Raw genomic sequence first — 14,350 nt, forward strand, 5'->3', positions numbered from 1 at the left:
GGACGGATTACTGGAGAGATGTTTAGGCGGCCACGCACAAAATGCGAATGAAAGTTTTAATTCCGGACTAAAACTCGTAGAATTGACATCGTATTTAGCACAGGGCTTTTCAATGAAGGAAATTGATCCCTTTTGCTGCTGATGAACGAGGCAGGAATTGTAGCAGGCACGGAAAGCTTCAATTATGCCGATCAAATAGATAACCAGCGCGTGAGCCGGCAGAAACTACGTGGTTAATTGCAATCGAAAAGGAAGGTCGGAAAGCTCCGAAAGCACTGATGCAAGGATTACTGTGTGGAGCTGGAATCGGCAAGCATTTTACATTATTGTTAAATTCTTTAAATTTATAGTTTCCGAGAATTTATTTTTCAAACGCGTTTATCTCGAAATGACTTTTTTCACATTTGCGTACAGTCTAACTCAAAAAGAATAGAACCGATCATTATGAAAATTGATAGTATGATTTTTTATAAAATTATGAATTATATGAAGCAACTTGTGAGATATCACAATTATAGAAAAAAATCGTGAAAATCTAAGTAAACTGTTGCAAAGCCTGCAAAATTTTTAATTTTCATTATTTACATTAATGTAGAATCAAAACCTTTTTGATTTCAGATGAAAATCGGAATGGATACACTGCACGCAATTGGAGAACTATACCCACAACACAGCGGACATCACAGCATAACTTTTTGTGAAATTTTTTGAATAATTTGAACAAAAAATAAAGTGTTCTAAATATGTATGAAATCATGTCAAAATTCGATTAAATTCTAATTAATTCTTCCCACCCAAAAAAATCCTAAAAAATCAGTGTCACATATTCTCCTAATGTAGTTTCCTCCCTCAAAGAGAGTGTTTACACAACGCTTGACCTGCCTCTACTAGAGTATTACTGCACGGTGTGCGATCCGCATCAGATAGGACTGACGGAGGACGTCAAAAATATTCGAAGAAGAGCAGCTCGTTTGGTATTATCGCGAAATAGTGGAGACAGTGCAACGTACGATACACCAGTTGGGGGTGACAACCATTGAAACAAACGCGTTTTCCGTTGCTAAAGGGTTTTCCCACGAAATTTCAATCGCCACCTTCCTCCTCCGAATAAGAAAATATTTTACTGGCATGGGAAAAATTATCATCGCAATAAAATAAGGGAAATCACAGCTCGCACGAAAAGATTTGTGTGTTCATTTTTCGCGCACGCTTTTCGAGTGTGGAAACGGTAGAGAAATAGCTTCAAGGTGGTTCGATGAATCCTCTGTCAGGCACTTGGCTGCAATTGCAGGGTAGTCTTTTAGATGTAGGGCAACGGCCTTGCCGCAGTGGATACACCGGTTCCCGTGAGATCACCGAAGTTAAGCGCTGTCGGGCGTGGCCAGCACTTGGATGGGTGACCATTCAGGCCGCCATGCGCTGTTGCCATATTTCGCGGTGCACTCAACCTCGTGATGCCAATTGAGGAGCTACTCGACCGAATAGTAGCCGCTTCGGTCAAAGACAACCATCATACCGCCCCTCCTCTCCGCATCCTCAACTGAGGATGAGACGGCGGTCGGATGGTCCCGATGGGCCACTTGTGGCCTCAAGACGGAGTGCAGATAGATGTAGATGCAGAAGTTGTACTGCAGAAGGAAGCTGAAAATTAAATTCAGTGATAAAAGGCGAGGACGTTCTCCGGAGAATCGCAGAGTTGAGTATGTGGAACACAGGCCAGAAAAAGAGAGACAGGACACATCTAAGACATCATGGTATGACTTCCACGGTAACAGTGGGAGTCAAAGAAGCTGGAAACTGTAGTGGAGTTGAACTAGATTCCTCTGAAAGTGGTTAGGCCAGCCAGTGTTAAAGTCGAGGAATAAAGGCGGTCTGCTATTTGTAGTGCGCACTTACCGAGGTAAGTAAAGCTCTGCTGTGCTTAGACGAATTCTCCACGACCGTGGACCACGTTTTTGTTTAATTGTTCTCTGTAGAAACATAAATCTTCTTTTTAGTACAAACAGTTTACGGTTTTTGAAATATTCAGTTTTACAATTTCTGTACTTCTTCATGCTTTCGAACTAAGCCTCGAAACATTTTTCCATTCTCATGTTGAAACCTCAACAACAAGGTTTTGGAAGGAGTCGGCAGTTCATTGAGGTGGCGGGCATCGATATCCACGCATATCTTGTTTGATATAAGGGGATAAAAGAAAGCCGTCAGGCGATGAATCAGCTGAATACTGAGTATGAGACGTTAAATGCTTTCTCTGGCAAATAATCCTCTGTTCGGCGTGGTGTGTGTCCAATAGCACTGGCACACATGAAGAATGACACCACGTTTTCAGTTACTGTATCCGATTAATAATCAAACCTTCTTCGACACCCTAAAGCAATATGAAGATGGTAACTGTTCTTTCGGACATGTGCGAAAGAACAGATACAATCTTCATAGAGGTAAGTATTACCGGCCAGTGATCTTCAGTGCGGATGACCTGACATTGCCCGAGCTTTACAGGAATCGGTAGATTGACTGCCGTGAGTAATGAGTATAGTGGGCAGGGGTACTACAAATGTAGTGTGTGGACAGTAAGTTGGAAAGTGTGGGTCTCACGGGGAGGGTGCCAGAGATAAGTCCCTGCAGTCGCAGTATCCTCTGCGCTCTCGGTGGCTCAGACGGATAGAGCGTCTGCCATGTAAGCAGGAGGTCCTGGGTTAGAGTCCCGGTCCGGGCACACAACTTTCAACTGTCCCCGTTGATAATAATCAACGCCTGTGTGCAGCTAATGGTCTGGATATCATTGTAATTTCATCCCTAAAGCAATGGTCACGGTATGTCAAGTTAACCAAAGAATATAGGAAATCGTTCCCGTCTTCTTCTTCTTCTTCTTCTTCTTCTTCTACTTCTTCGAAGGGCTTGCTAACAAAATACTTTAGTTGGTCTCGGCTATTCTACGAAGACTCAAAACAGTTGATTGCTGTTTATTTGGAGGCTCGTACAAAAACGGCTCTGAGCACTATGGGACTTAACTTCTGACGTCATCAGTCCCCTAGAACTACTTAAACCTAACTAACCAAAGTACATCACATACATCCATGCCCGAGGCAGGATTCGAACTTGCGACCGTAGAGGTCGCGTGGTTCCAGTCTGTAACGCCTACAACCGCTCGGCAACTCCGGCAGACGCTCGTACAAATATTCCACGTTTCGTCTCCTGTTACGACATTTCATACTGCATATGGAATGCCTCTGTCTTATTTTTGAACGTCTCTTGACACGAACTGATACAAGCATATATTTGGGTTACGATCAAATTGTGCGGAATCGTTCGGGATCAGTTTTTTTTTTTTTTTCCCCACGGCTAAATGTTCAAGGAAAAACGGATGCACTGCAGCCTTCGATTATCTACGGTAAGCCACATTCCGATGCTCTTCAATAACGCTGCAAACAGCACTGACTTTTTTTTTCCCGGAACAGATTTTGGTAGACCCTCAGGAAATTCCACATTCACGAAAGTACGACCTCGACGAAATTCTGCAGACGAAAAGTAAAAACTCTTTCCTGAAGGTGGCTGATTAAAAGGAGTTGAACGAAGCTATTCGAGGCGTTGTTGTTGTTGACTTTGGCCTTAACAAAAATCGTTAAAAAATTCATCCAAAGAAAACATTCACGTCAAATATCTTATATATATATATATATATATATATATATAGCACTGTCTCTTTAAACGCTCACTGTGAACATACTACGCGACCACTTTCTAAAGCGCCATTGCTTTAACAATAGCAAACGTCAACTTATAAACGAAGCAGTAACTCCCTTGCCGCTGTTCTTAAAGAAGGCGAACTACACTATATAGAACAATGTCAAACTTCTGATTGCTTTAAAAATCAGTTAATGTGTTAAATATTCGATGTTAAGCATGTAAGCGAAAATAAGATTTCAAATTAAGTTCTTCACAAGTTGCTAAGTGCTTACATTATCTAGCACTGGAATGTTATCTGCATTGTTTGATCTCTGTTTTACGAAAAGCTAGCTTTTCACGCTACTGCATGTTTATTACGCTGTATCTCCCGAACAGTGCGTCGTAGAATGATATTTTACTGGTATGTTCAGCGATGCATGTATATACCGTCTGGAATCTACGCTGCGAGTAGAACCAGTAGTAAAGAAGTAATAAATTAAAATTTAATGTCTGACGACCAAGCTTTACTCGCGCCCGGCCACTTTCTTTTAGGTTTAACGGCGCCATATCTCAGTGAACTTCACAGACACCCATTACCGAGATATAATCTTTTTGCATGAGGCGAGGTGCTTCGCTAATACGGTATCGTCTTTTTCCCTGTCGAAGCCGTCTGCTTCCCTGAGCGGCTGTGCAACACTGCAGCGTAATCGCCTTTGCACCTCCTTCCTGTGATTTCCAAAGCGACCGTTCCACTGGTCACTTTTCGTAAGAGGCCGGGTTGAGTTAACTTCTCAACATAGCTCCTTTTCAACTACACTATTGGCCATTAAAATTGCTACACCACGAAGATGACGTGCTGCAGGCGCGAAATTTAACCGACAGGAAGAAGATGCTGTCATATCCAAATGATTAGCTTTTCAGAGCATTCACGCAAAGTTGGAGCCGGTGCCGACACCTACAACGTGCTGACATGAGGAAAGTTTCCAACCGTTTTCTGATACACAAACAGCAGTTGACCGGCGTTGCCTGGTGAAACGCTATGGGATGCCTCGTGTAAGGAGGAGAAATGCGTACCATTACGTTTCCGACTTTGATAAAGTTCGGATTGTAGCCTACCGCGATTGCAGTTGATCGTATCGCGACATTGCTGCTCGGGATCCAATGACTGTTAGCAGAATATGGAATCGTTGGGTTCAGGAGGGTAATACGGAACGCCGTGCTGGATCCCAACCGCCTCGTATCACTAGCAGTCGAGATGTCAGTATCTTATCCGCATGGCTGTAACGGATCGTGCAGCCACGTCTCGATCCCTGAGTCAACAGATGGGGATGTTTGCAAGACAACAACCATCTGCACGAACAGTTCGACGACGTTTGCAGCACCATGGACTATCAGCTCGGAGACTGTGGCTGTGGTTACCCTTGACGCTGCATCACAGACATGAGCGCCTGCGATGGTGTACCCAACGACGAATCTGGGTGCACTAATGGCAAAACGTCGTTTTTTCGGATGAATCCAGGTTCTGTTTACAGCATCGTGATGGTCGTATCCGTGTTTGGCGACATCGCGGTGAACGCACACTGGAGGCGTGTATTCGTCATCGCCATTCTGGCATATCACCCGGCGTGATGGTATGGGGTGCCATTGGTTGCACGTCTCGGTCACCTCTTGTTCGCATTGACGGCACTTTGAGAACAGTGGACGTTACATTTCAAATGTGTTATGACCCGTGGCTCTAGCCTTCATTCGATCCCTGCGAAAACCTTTCAGCAGGATAATGCACGACCGCATGTTGAAGGTCCTGTATGGGCCTTTCTGGATACAGAAACTGTTCGACTGCTACCTTGGCCAGCACATTCTACAGATCTCTCGCCAATTTAAAACGTCTGGTCAATGGTGGCTGAGCAACTGGCTCGTCACAATACACCACTCACTACTCTTGATGAACTGTGAAATCGTGTTGAAGTTGCATGGGCAGCTGTACCTGTACACGCCATCCAAGCTCTGTTTGACTCAATGCCCAGGCGCATCAAGGCCATTATGACGGCCAGAGGTGGTTGTTCTGGGTACTGATTTCTTAGGCGCATACCCAAACTGCGTGACAATGTAATCACATCTCAGTTCTAGTACAATATATTTGTCCAATGAATACCCATTTATCACCTGCTTTTCTTCTTGGTGTAGCAATTTTAATGGCCAGTGTTTATCCAATTTCATTAATCCTTCCAAAGAATACCATTCCTGAGGTCTCTAACGCTGCTTCTGCCATGATGTGGTTATTGGGTGCGAATTTTTTTCCCACCGAGAAATTTTTGTTCATTTTCGAAGAGGGATAAGTCGATCAGAGACAAATATGGAAAACCAGCAGACCCTCAATTCTTTAAACAACAGAACTCGCACGTATAAAACAATTTCAAGGGGCTGATCACTTTACGAACGAGTTAATATGTTAAATTTCGAGGCCCAAGAGAAAGACAGGCCGCGGCGCATACGTCACGAAGGTATTCCTGAACTCGCTCGCTCAGCTCAGCAGACAAAATGCGTTTCCAAACCTGTTAACTCGCAGCTGGGGATGTTAGTGCTAACTAGAATTGCATCTTCCACTGGAATCTGCTATTATGAAGTCTTACTGATTAACAGTACCACAGCAAAATGTAATTTAAGATCAATACTCGATATTTACTTATTTTATTTATTTATTTATTTATTGTTCCGTGGGACCAAATTAAGGAGAAGTATCCATGGTCATGGAACGAGTCAATACATGAAATTATAACACGATAGTAGAAACAGATAAAATGAAATATGGAAAACATATTCAGGCGACAAGTCGTAAGTTTAAATAAAGAGAATCAACTATGTAATACTGGAATTTGTTTAATTTTTCTTCTCTTCCAGGAGCTCCTCGGCAGAATAGAAGGAGTGAGCCATGAAGAAGCTCTTCAGTTTAGACTTAAAAAGAGTTTGGACTACTGCTAAGATTTTTGAGTTCTTGTGGTAGCTTATTGAAAATAGGTGCAGAAGAATACTGCACTCCTTTCTGCACAGGAGTCAAGGAAGTGCATTCCACATACACATTTGATTTCTGCCTAGTATTAACTGAGTGAAAGCTGCCAACTCTTGGGAATAGGCTAATATCGCTAACAACAAACGACATTAAAGAAAATATATACTGCGAGGGCAATGGCAGAATTCCCAGACTATTGGATACGGGTCGACAAGAGGTTCTTGAACTTACACGACATATAGCTCGAACAGCCCGTTTCTGAGCCAAAAATACCCTTTTTGAATCAGAAGAATTACCCCAAAAAATAATACCATACGTCATAAGCGTATGAAAATATGCGAAGTAGACTACTTTTCGTGTTGAAGTGTTACTTATTTGAGATACTGTTCTAATGGTAAATAAAGCAGAATTTAGTTTCTGAACAAGATCCTGGACACCGGCTTTCCACGACAGCTTACTATCTATCCGAACGCCTAGGAACTTGACTGATCCGTCTCGCTTATAATATGCCCATTCTGTCTGATCAAAATATCGATTCTTGTTGAATTGTGAGTTAGAAACTGTATAAACTGAGTCTTACAGTGATTTAGCATCAAATTATTTTCCACAAGGTACAAAATTATTTCATGAACTACATTATTTGATACTGTTTCGATATTACACACAAGGTCCTTCACTACCAAGCTGGTGTCATCAGCAAACAGAAATATTTTTGAATCATCTGTAATACTAGAAGGCATATCATTTATATAAATAAGAAACAGCAGTGGCCCCAGCACCGACCCTTGGGGAACGCCCCACTTAACAGTGCCCCATTGGGACTGAACATCACTACCACTCTCAATATTGCGGGGAATTACCTTCTGCTTTCTGTTCTTAAAGTAAGAGGCGAACCAGTTGTAAGCTACTCCCCTTACTCCATAATGGTCCAACTTCTACAGTAATATTTTGTGGTATAACGGCTAGTTTATAGCATTTAGTCTCTTCTGTTTAACAGTACTCATTACATGCTGGAAGTGGTGCCTTATGCAACTGATAATCATTTTACTATGATTTGATTTTATTGTACGCCAGTACAGCCGTAACAAATTGTAAGGACTTCTAATCATTATAGGACTAATAACAGTAAGATTCCACAACAGCGGATTCCACCAGAAGATTCAGTTTTCGTTTGTACGGACACGCCTAGTTACGAGGTAACAGGTGTAGAAACGTAATCTGTTTGCTGATTTGAGCGAGCGAGCGCAGGACTACCTTCGTCACGAACACGCCGCGGGCTGTCTTTCTAGTAGGCCTCGTTAAGTACTTGCCGTTCAGCATGCAAGGGAGATAAAGTTTGAAGCAAGTTTGAAATTATGATTCAAGTTCGCTGGAAGTCGCTAGTGCTCTCATTAAGAAACACTGAATGAATGTAGGGTAGGTAATTTCCGTTCCATTTTAAGCAGAAGCAGGATTTTCAGGCGTCTCAATCTTCATCACGTTATATTTCCTGAACTTTGTTTTGTACAATAATATACTCTAATTCTGCACGTAAATTCAATGGTATATGTGGATACTACTGCATACTGTGTCTCGAATAGAGGTGCTAGAGAAGAAGTAACAAATCAAAAGTCACCTCTGACAGTGAGGTGTTGCTCCTTGAACAACGAAAACCCGTAAGCGATACACTATTTTCCTTCAGTTATCCCGTGCGAGGTGTCAGCGAGAAAAGTTTCGAAAATGTTTGAGATAATGTATTAAGTTTGCTGGAAGTGGTAAGTGCTTTCATTCTCAAAGACGGGATAGATATTGTCTGTGTAGTTCACGCGCCGTGAGTTACGAAGTCTGAAGACAAATATACACTTTCGACTTTGACTTATTTTGTTAAACTTTTAACGTAATATTTCACCTGTTAATGAATAAATCATGGAAGTGTTCAAAATTTCTACGTTCGGCCAATAATTATTTGGAGTACAGAGAATCTAATTATGTTGCCCCTGCAAGCCCGTTAGGTAGGCACCCTGCTACTGGGTCTTTAGGCAGTTAGAAACATAAAGGGTGTTTCATAATTCATGTTACACACGTCTAGGGGTTCTAAGCGGACTTAGTGCATTAAGTTGAACAAAGGAACTCATGCTCGGAAACGTCACACAACGACGCTCAAATGGCTCTGAGCACTATGGAACTTAACATCTATGGTCATCAGTCCCCTAGAACTTAAAACTACTTAAACCTAACTAACCTAAGTACATCACACAACACCCAGTCATCACGAGGCAGAGAAAATCCCTGACCCCGCCGGGAATCGAACCCGGGCGCGGGAAGCGAGAACGCTACCGCACGACCACGAGCTGCGGACTACAACGACGCCACAGAGTGTCAAAATAATAGGCGGCGGCGCCTGTAAATGTACACTATGTGATCACAAGTATCCGGACACCTGGCTGAAAATGACTTACAAGTTCGTGGCGCCGTCCATCGGTAATGCTGGAATTAAATATGGTGTTGGCCCACCCTTAGTCTTGATGACGGCTTCCACTCTCGCAGAAATGCGTTCAATCACGTGCTGGAAGGTTTCTTGGGGAATGGCACGGAGTGCTGCACTGAGGAGAGGTGTCGATGTCGGTCGGTGAGGCCTGGCACGAAGTCGCCGTTCCAAAACATCCCAAACGTTCTATAGCATTCAGGTCAGGAGTATGTGCAGGCCAGTCCATTACAGGGATGTTGTTGTCGTGTAACCACTCCGCCACAGACCATGCATTATGAACAGGTGCTCGATCGTGTTGAACGATGCAACCGCCGTCTCCCAATTGCTCTTCAACAGTGCGAAGCAAGAAGATGGTTAAAACATCAATGTAGGCCTGTGGTATGATAGTGCCTCGTAAAACAAGGGGTGCAATCCCCCTCCATAAAAACCACGACCACACCATAAGACCACCGCCACCGAACTTAACTGTTGGCGCTACCCACGCTGGCAGATGACGTTCAGCGAGCATTCACCAAACCCACACTCTACCTGACACGTTCCACATCATTACGAAGTGTCGTATTCATGATCTATGGAACAAGTATTAATCTAATCTAATCTAATCGGATCGCCAAATTCTGCAGCGTGAGTCGTCACTCCAACGTTTTCCTACTGTTCAATCGTCCAATGTTTACGCTCCTTACACCAAGCAAGGCATCGTTTGCACTTATCGGCGTGATGAGTGGCTTATGAGCAGCCGCTCGACCATGAAATCCAAGTTTTCTCACCTCCGGCCTAACTGCCGTAGTACCTGCAGTGAATTCTGATGCAGTTCGGAATTACTGTGTGATGGTCTGAATAGGTGTCTGTCTATTACACATAACGACCCTCTTCATCTGTCTGCGGTCTCTGCCAGTCAACAGACGAGGTCGGCCTGTACGCTTTTGTACTATACGTGCCCCTTCACGTTTCCAATTCACTACCACGTCGGAAACTGTGGACCTACCGATGATTAGGAGTGTGGAAATCTCGCGTACAGGTGTATGGCACAAGTGACACCCCATCACCTGACCACATTCGAAGTCTATGAATTCCGCGGAGCCCCCATTGTGTTCCCTCACGATGTCTAACAACTACTGAGGTCGCTGATATGGAGTACCTGGCAGTAGGTGGCAGCACGATGCACGTATTAAGAAAAACGTTTGTTTTGGGGGGGGGTGTCCGGATACTTTTGATCACATAGTGTATGAAAATACACGGTGATTCAGTGATGATGTTACAAACTTACTTATGTTACGTGTTCATCGTAGCTAGTGTGAGACACATCTCCTCAATTGAACAAGTGGCCATACATCTAACGTTATGCATTTTAAAGCTCACGTTTACTAGACATTATTCATTGTTTCGGTCCACACTGCCACCTGGGAAAGTCACCTGCGTAGTATCGTAGCAACAACACTACCATTTCATGTAATCCACTGTCAGAGGCACCACAACGGTTTCCGCTTGCGACTTCCGACACATTCGTTTGCGGTACAGGGACCCTTACCTCAAAATTATACATTTATCCTTCTCCATAATCCTTTAAAGTCTGTAACATTATCACGGAATCAACTTGTATACAGGGTGAAAAGTATTTAAACCGACAAACTCTGGGAGGTTGTGGGGGGACATCAAAATAAATCTTTTTCCCTAATGTCATTTTTTTCCTATGAGGATTATTTATACCGGTGGAGGCCGTATTACGCTCGTCAGTTGTTAGAGGGCGTATTACGATGTTCAGTAGTTAGAGGTCGTATTACGCTCTTCAGTTGTAGGCAACTGCTGTCCACCAGTGTAGCAGTGCAGTGTCTCTGTTTACTAATGGAGCAATACACCTGGAGTGAGTACACTGATATGGTTGGTGCGTACTACGTAGTGCACCACAGCGGACGAGCTGCACAGCGGGTTTATCAACAACAATATCCTGATCGCCGTATCCCGCATCATACGACCTTTGCTGCTGCGTACCAACGTCTGCGTGAGACCGGGTCATTTAGCAGATTACCTGGACAGGGACGCCGTCGCACGGTAAGAACGCTGCAAGTTGAGGAAGCTGTCTCGCAGCATGTGGAGCGGGATCCTTCAATCAGCACTCGTGTAATTGCACGTAACATGGGGATGAATCAGACGAATGTAAGAGCAGTCCTTCTAGAGCAATTGTTACGTCCATTTCACTTACAGTGTGTCCACAACCTGAAACCAGTTGATTATCCACCCAGGGCACAGTTTTCGCAATGCATCCTATGTTTCCATCCTCTGTGTTGTTTACCGATGAAGCAACGTTCGGGCGTGATGGAGTCTTCAACACGCACAATTCGCATGTTTGGAGTGGGGATAGCCCACATGCCACATTTACTAGCGCTCATCCAGTGCGGTTCTTCGCTAACGTGTGGGCCGGTGTTGCTGGGGACTGTTTAATTGGGCCATATCTGCTACCTAGGCCATTAAGTGGCCGGCAGTATTACAATTTTCTCGCCAGAGCATTGCCAGAATTGCTGGAAGACGTCCCGCTCTCTACAAGACAACGCATGTGGCTCCAACATGACGGGCCGCCGGCACATTTCAGTCGTCGTGTGCGTCGATTCCTGGACCGACGGTTCCCAGAATCGTGGATTGGCAGAGGTGGTTCTGTACCGTGGCCTGCTCGATCCCCAGATATGTCCCCTCTGGACTTTTTTTGTGTGGGGTGAGATGCGCACCCTTGTTTCTGCAACTCCTGTTGCATCAGAAGAGGATCTGGTTGCCCGGATAGTAGCAGCAGCAGGAACAATTCAGGATACTCCTGGGGTCAGACAGAACATGATTGGGCCGGTGTTGCTGGGGACTGTTGAATTGGGCCGTATCTGCTACCTACGTGTCAGTGGAGGCATTCTTGAAAATCTACTGTAATTGAAACTGGGTTGCGTTAATCTGTTGTCTCTGGGTTTAAAAAATGGAAAAGTGTTTGTTGGTTTAATTGATTTGCCGCCAGAGAAATCTTCCTCTGTTGTTGTTGTTGTTGTCTTCAGTCCTGAGACTGGTTTGATGCAGCTCTCCATGCTACTCTATCCTGCGCAAGCTGCTTCATCTCCCAGTACCTACTGCAACCTACATCCTTCTGAATCTGCTTAGTGTACTCATCTCTCGGTCTCCCTCTACGATTTTTACCCTCCACGCTGCCCTCCAATGCTAAATTTGTGATCCCTTGATGCCTCAAAACATGTCCTACCAACCGATCCCTTCTTCTAGTCAAGTTGTGCCACAAACTTCTCTTCTCCCCAATCCTATTCAATACCTCCTCATTAGATACGTGATCTATCCACCTTATCTTCAGTATTCTTCTGTAGCACCACATTTCGAAAGCTTCTATTCTCTTCTTGTCCAAACTAGTTATCGTCCATGTTTCACTTCCATACATGGCTACACTCCAAACAAATACTTTCAGAAACGACTTCCTGATACATAAATCTATATTCGATGTTAACAAATTTCTCTTCTTCAGAAACGCTTTCCTTGCCATTGCCAGTCTACATTTTATATCCTCTCTACTTCGACCATCATCAGTTATTTTACTTCCTAAATAGCAAAACTCCTTTACTACTTTAAGTGTCTCATTTCCTAATCTAATTCCCTCAGCATCACCCGATTTAATTTGACTACATTCCATTATCCTCGTTTTGCTTTTGTTAATGTTCATCTTATATCCTCCTTTCAAGACACTGTCCATTCCGTTCAACTGCTCTTCCAAGTCCTTTGCCGTCTCTGACAGAATTACAATGTCATCGGCGAACCTCAAAGTTTTTACTTCGTCTCCATGAATTTTAATACCTACTCCAAATTTTTCTTTTGTTTCCTTTACTGCTTGCTCAATATAGAGATTGAATAACATCGGGGAGAGGCTACAACCCTGTCTCACTCCTTTCCCAACCACTGCTTCCCTTTCATGCCCCTCGACTCTTATTACTGCCATCTGGTTTCTGTACAAATTATAAATAGCCTTTCGCTCCCTGTATTTTACCCCTGCCACCTTTAGAATTTGAAAAAGAGTATTCCAGTCAACATTGTCAAAAGCTTTCTCTAAGTCTACAAATGCTAGAAACGTAGGTTTGCCTTTCCTTAATCTTTCTTCTAAGATAAGTCGTAAGGTCAGTATTGCCTCACGTGTTCCAACATTTCGACGGAATCCAAACTGATCCTCCCCGAGGTCTGCATCTACCAGTTTTTCCATTCGTCTGTAAAGAATTCGCGTTAGTATTTTGCAGCCGTGGCTTATTAAACTGATAGTTCGGTAATTTTCACATCTGTCAGCACCTGCTTTCTTTGGGATTGGAATTATTATATTCTTCTTGAAGTCTGAGGGTATTTCGCCTGTCTGATACATCTTGCTCACCAGCTGGTAGAGTTTTGTCATGACTGGCTCTCCCAAGGCCGTCAGTAGTTCTAATGGAATGTTGTCTTCCTCTACTAGTTTAAATACTTCTCATTGGAAAAAATTACACTAGGGAAAAATATTTGTTTTGATGTCCCCCTACAACCTCCCAGAGTTTGTCGGCTTAAATACTTTACACCCTGTATACATCTATTTACAGGCACCGGCACCTGTAGTTTTGACGCTGTGTAGCATTGGATGACGTTTCGGAACCTGAGTTCCCATCTAAATCTTAATCCACCAAGTCCCTTCTACAACCTCTACAAGTGTGCAACATGAATTGCGAAACACCACTTTGATAGTAATGTCATTTTGCAAAAGCGCTATCTTATGGTCGTTTATAAAAGGAGCCCTCGTAGAGCCCTTGGCGTGTTCCAGTGCCCTCCAGTATATTCGTCAGCTACTGTTGGAATTGCTACTCGAATCGTGCGGTAGAACAGCATCTACGTCTGTGCCGCAGTAGCATTGTTCGACTGTGTCTCGGCTGCGCGATTGGCAAGCGGCGGCGGCCGATCCGGAAAGATCCGGTTCGGATCCTGATCTAGGAGGAATTTAACACCGCCAGCGAGTGGCCGGAGGTGGTCGAGAATGTCGCTACAAGCACTGACGGCTCCAACAGACTGCCCACCCACCATCCTACATTACAATGGTCGCACTGAGATGTACACCACAAAACACTGCATTTTCGACTAAATGAGTTCAGAGACTTGTTATCCGCGTAAAAATGACGACTATGAAACCATTAAAGAGATTTGTTTTACTCATAGCCCTTGTAATTATG

At 43.8% G+C, this 14,350-nt stretch overlaps 1 protein-coding gene and 1 pseudogene across 1 annotated transcript in view; one reads left to right on the plus strand and one right to left on the minus strand.

Annotated features, from left to right (window-relative positions):
- Positions 1 to 14,350, minus strand: part of LOC126293282 (disintegrin and metalloproteinase domain-containing protein 10-like) — a 458,016-nt gene that overhangs the window by 350,620 nt on the left and 93,046 nt on the right.
- LOC126293843 (5S ribosomal RNA) lies at positions 1,311 to 1,428 on the plus strand (annotated as a pseudogene).

Source organism: Schistocerca gregaria, chromosome 10 (assembly GCF_023897955.1).
Source record: "Schistocerca gregaria isolate iqSchGreg1 chromosome 10, iqSchGreg1.2, whole genome shotgun sequence".
Classification (NCBI taxonomy): Eukaryota; Metazoa; Arthropoda; class Insecta; order Orthoptera; family Acrididae; genus Schistocerca; species Schistocerca gregaria.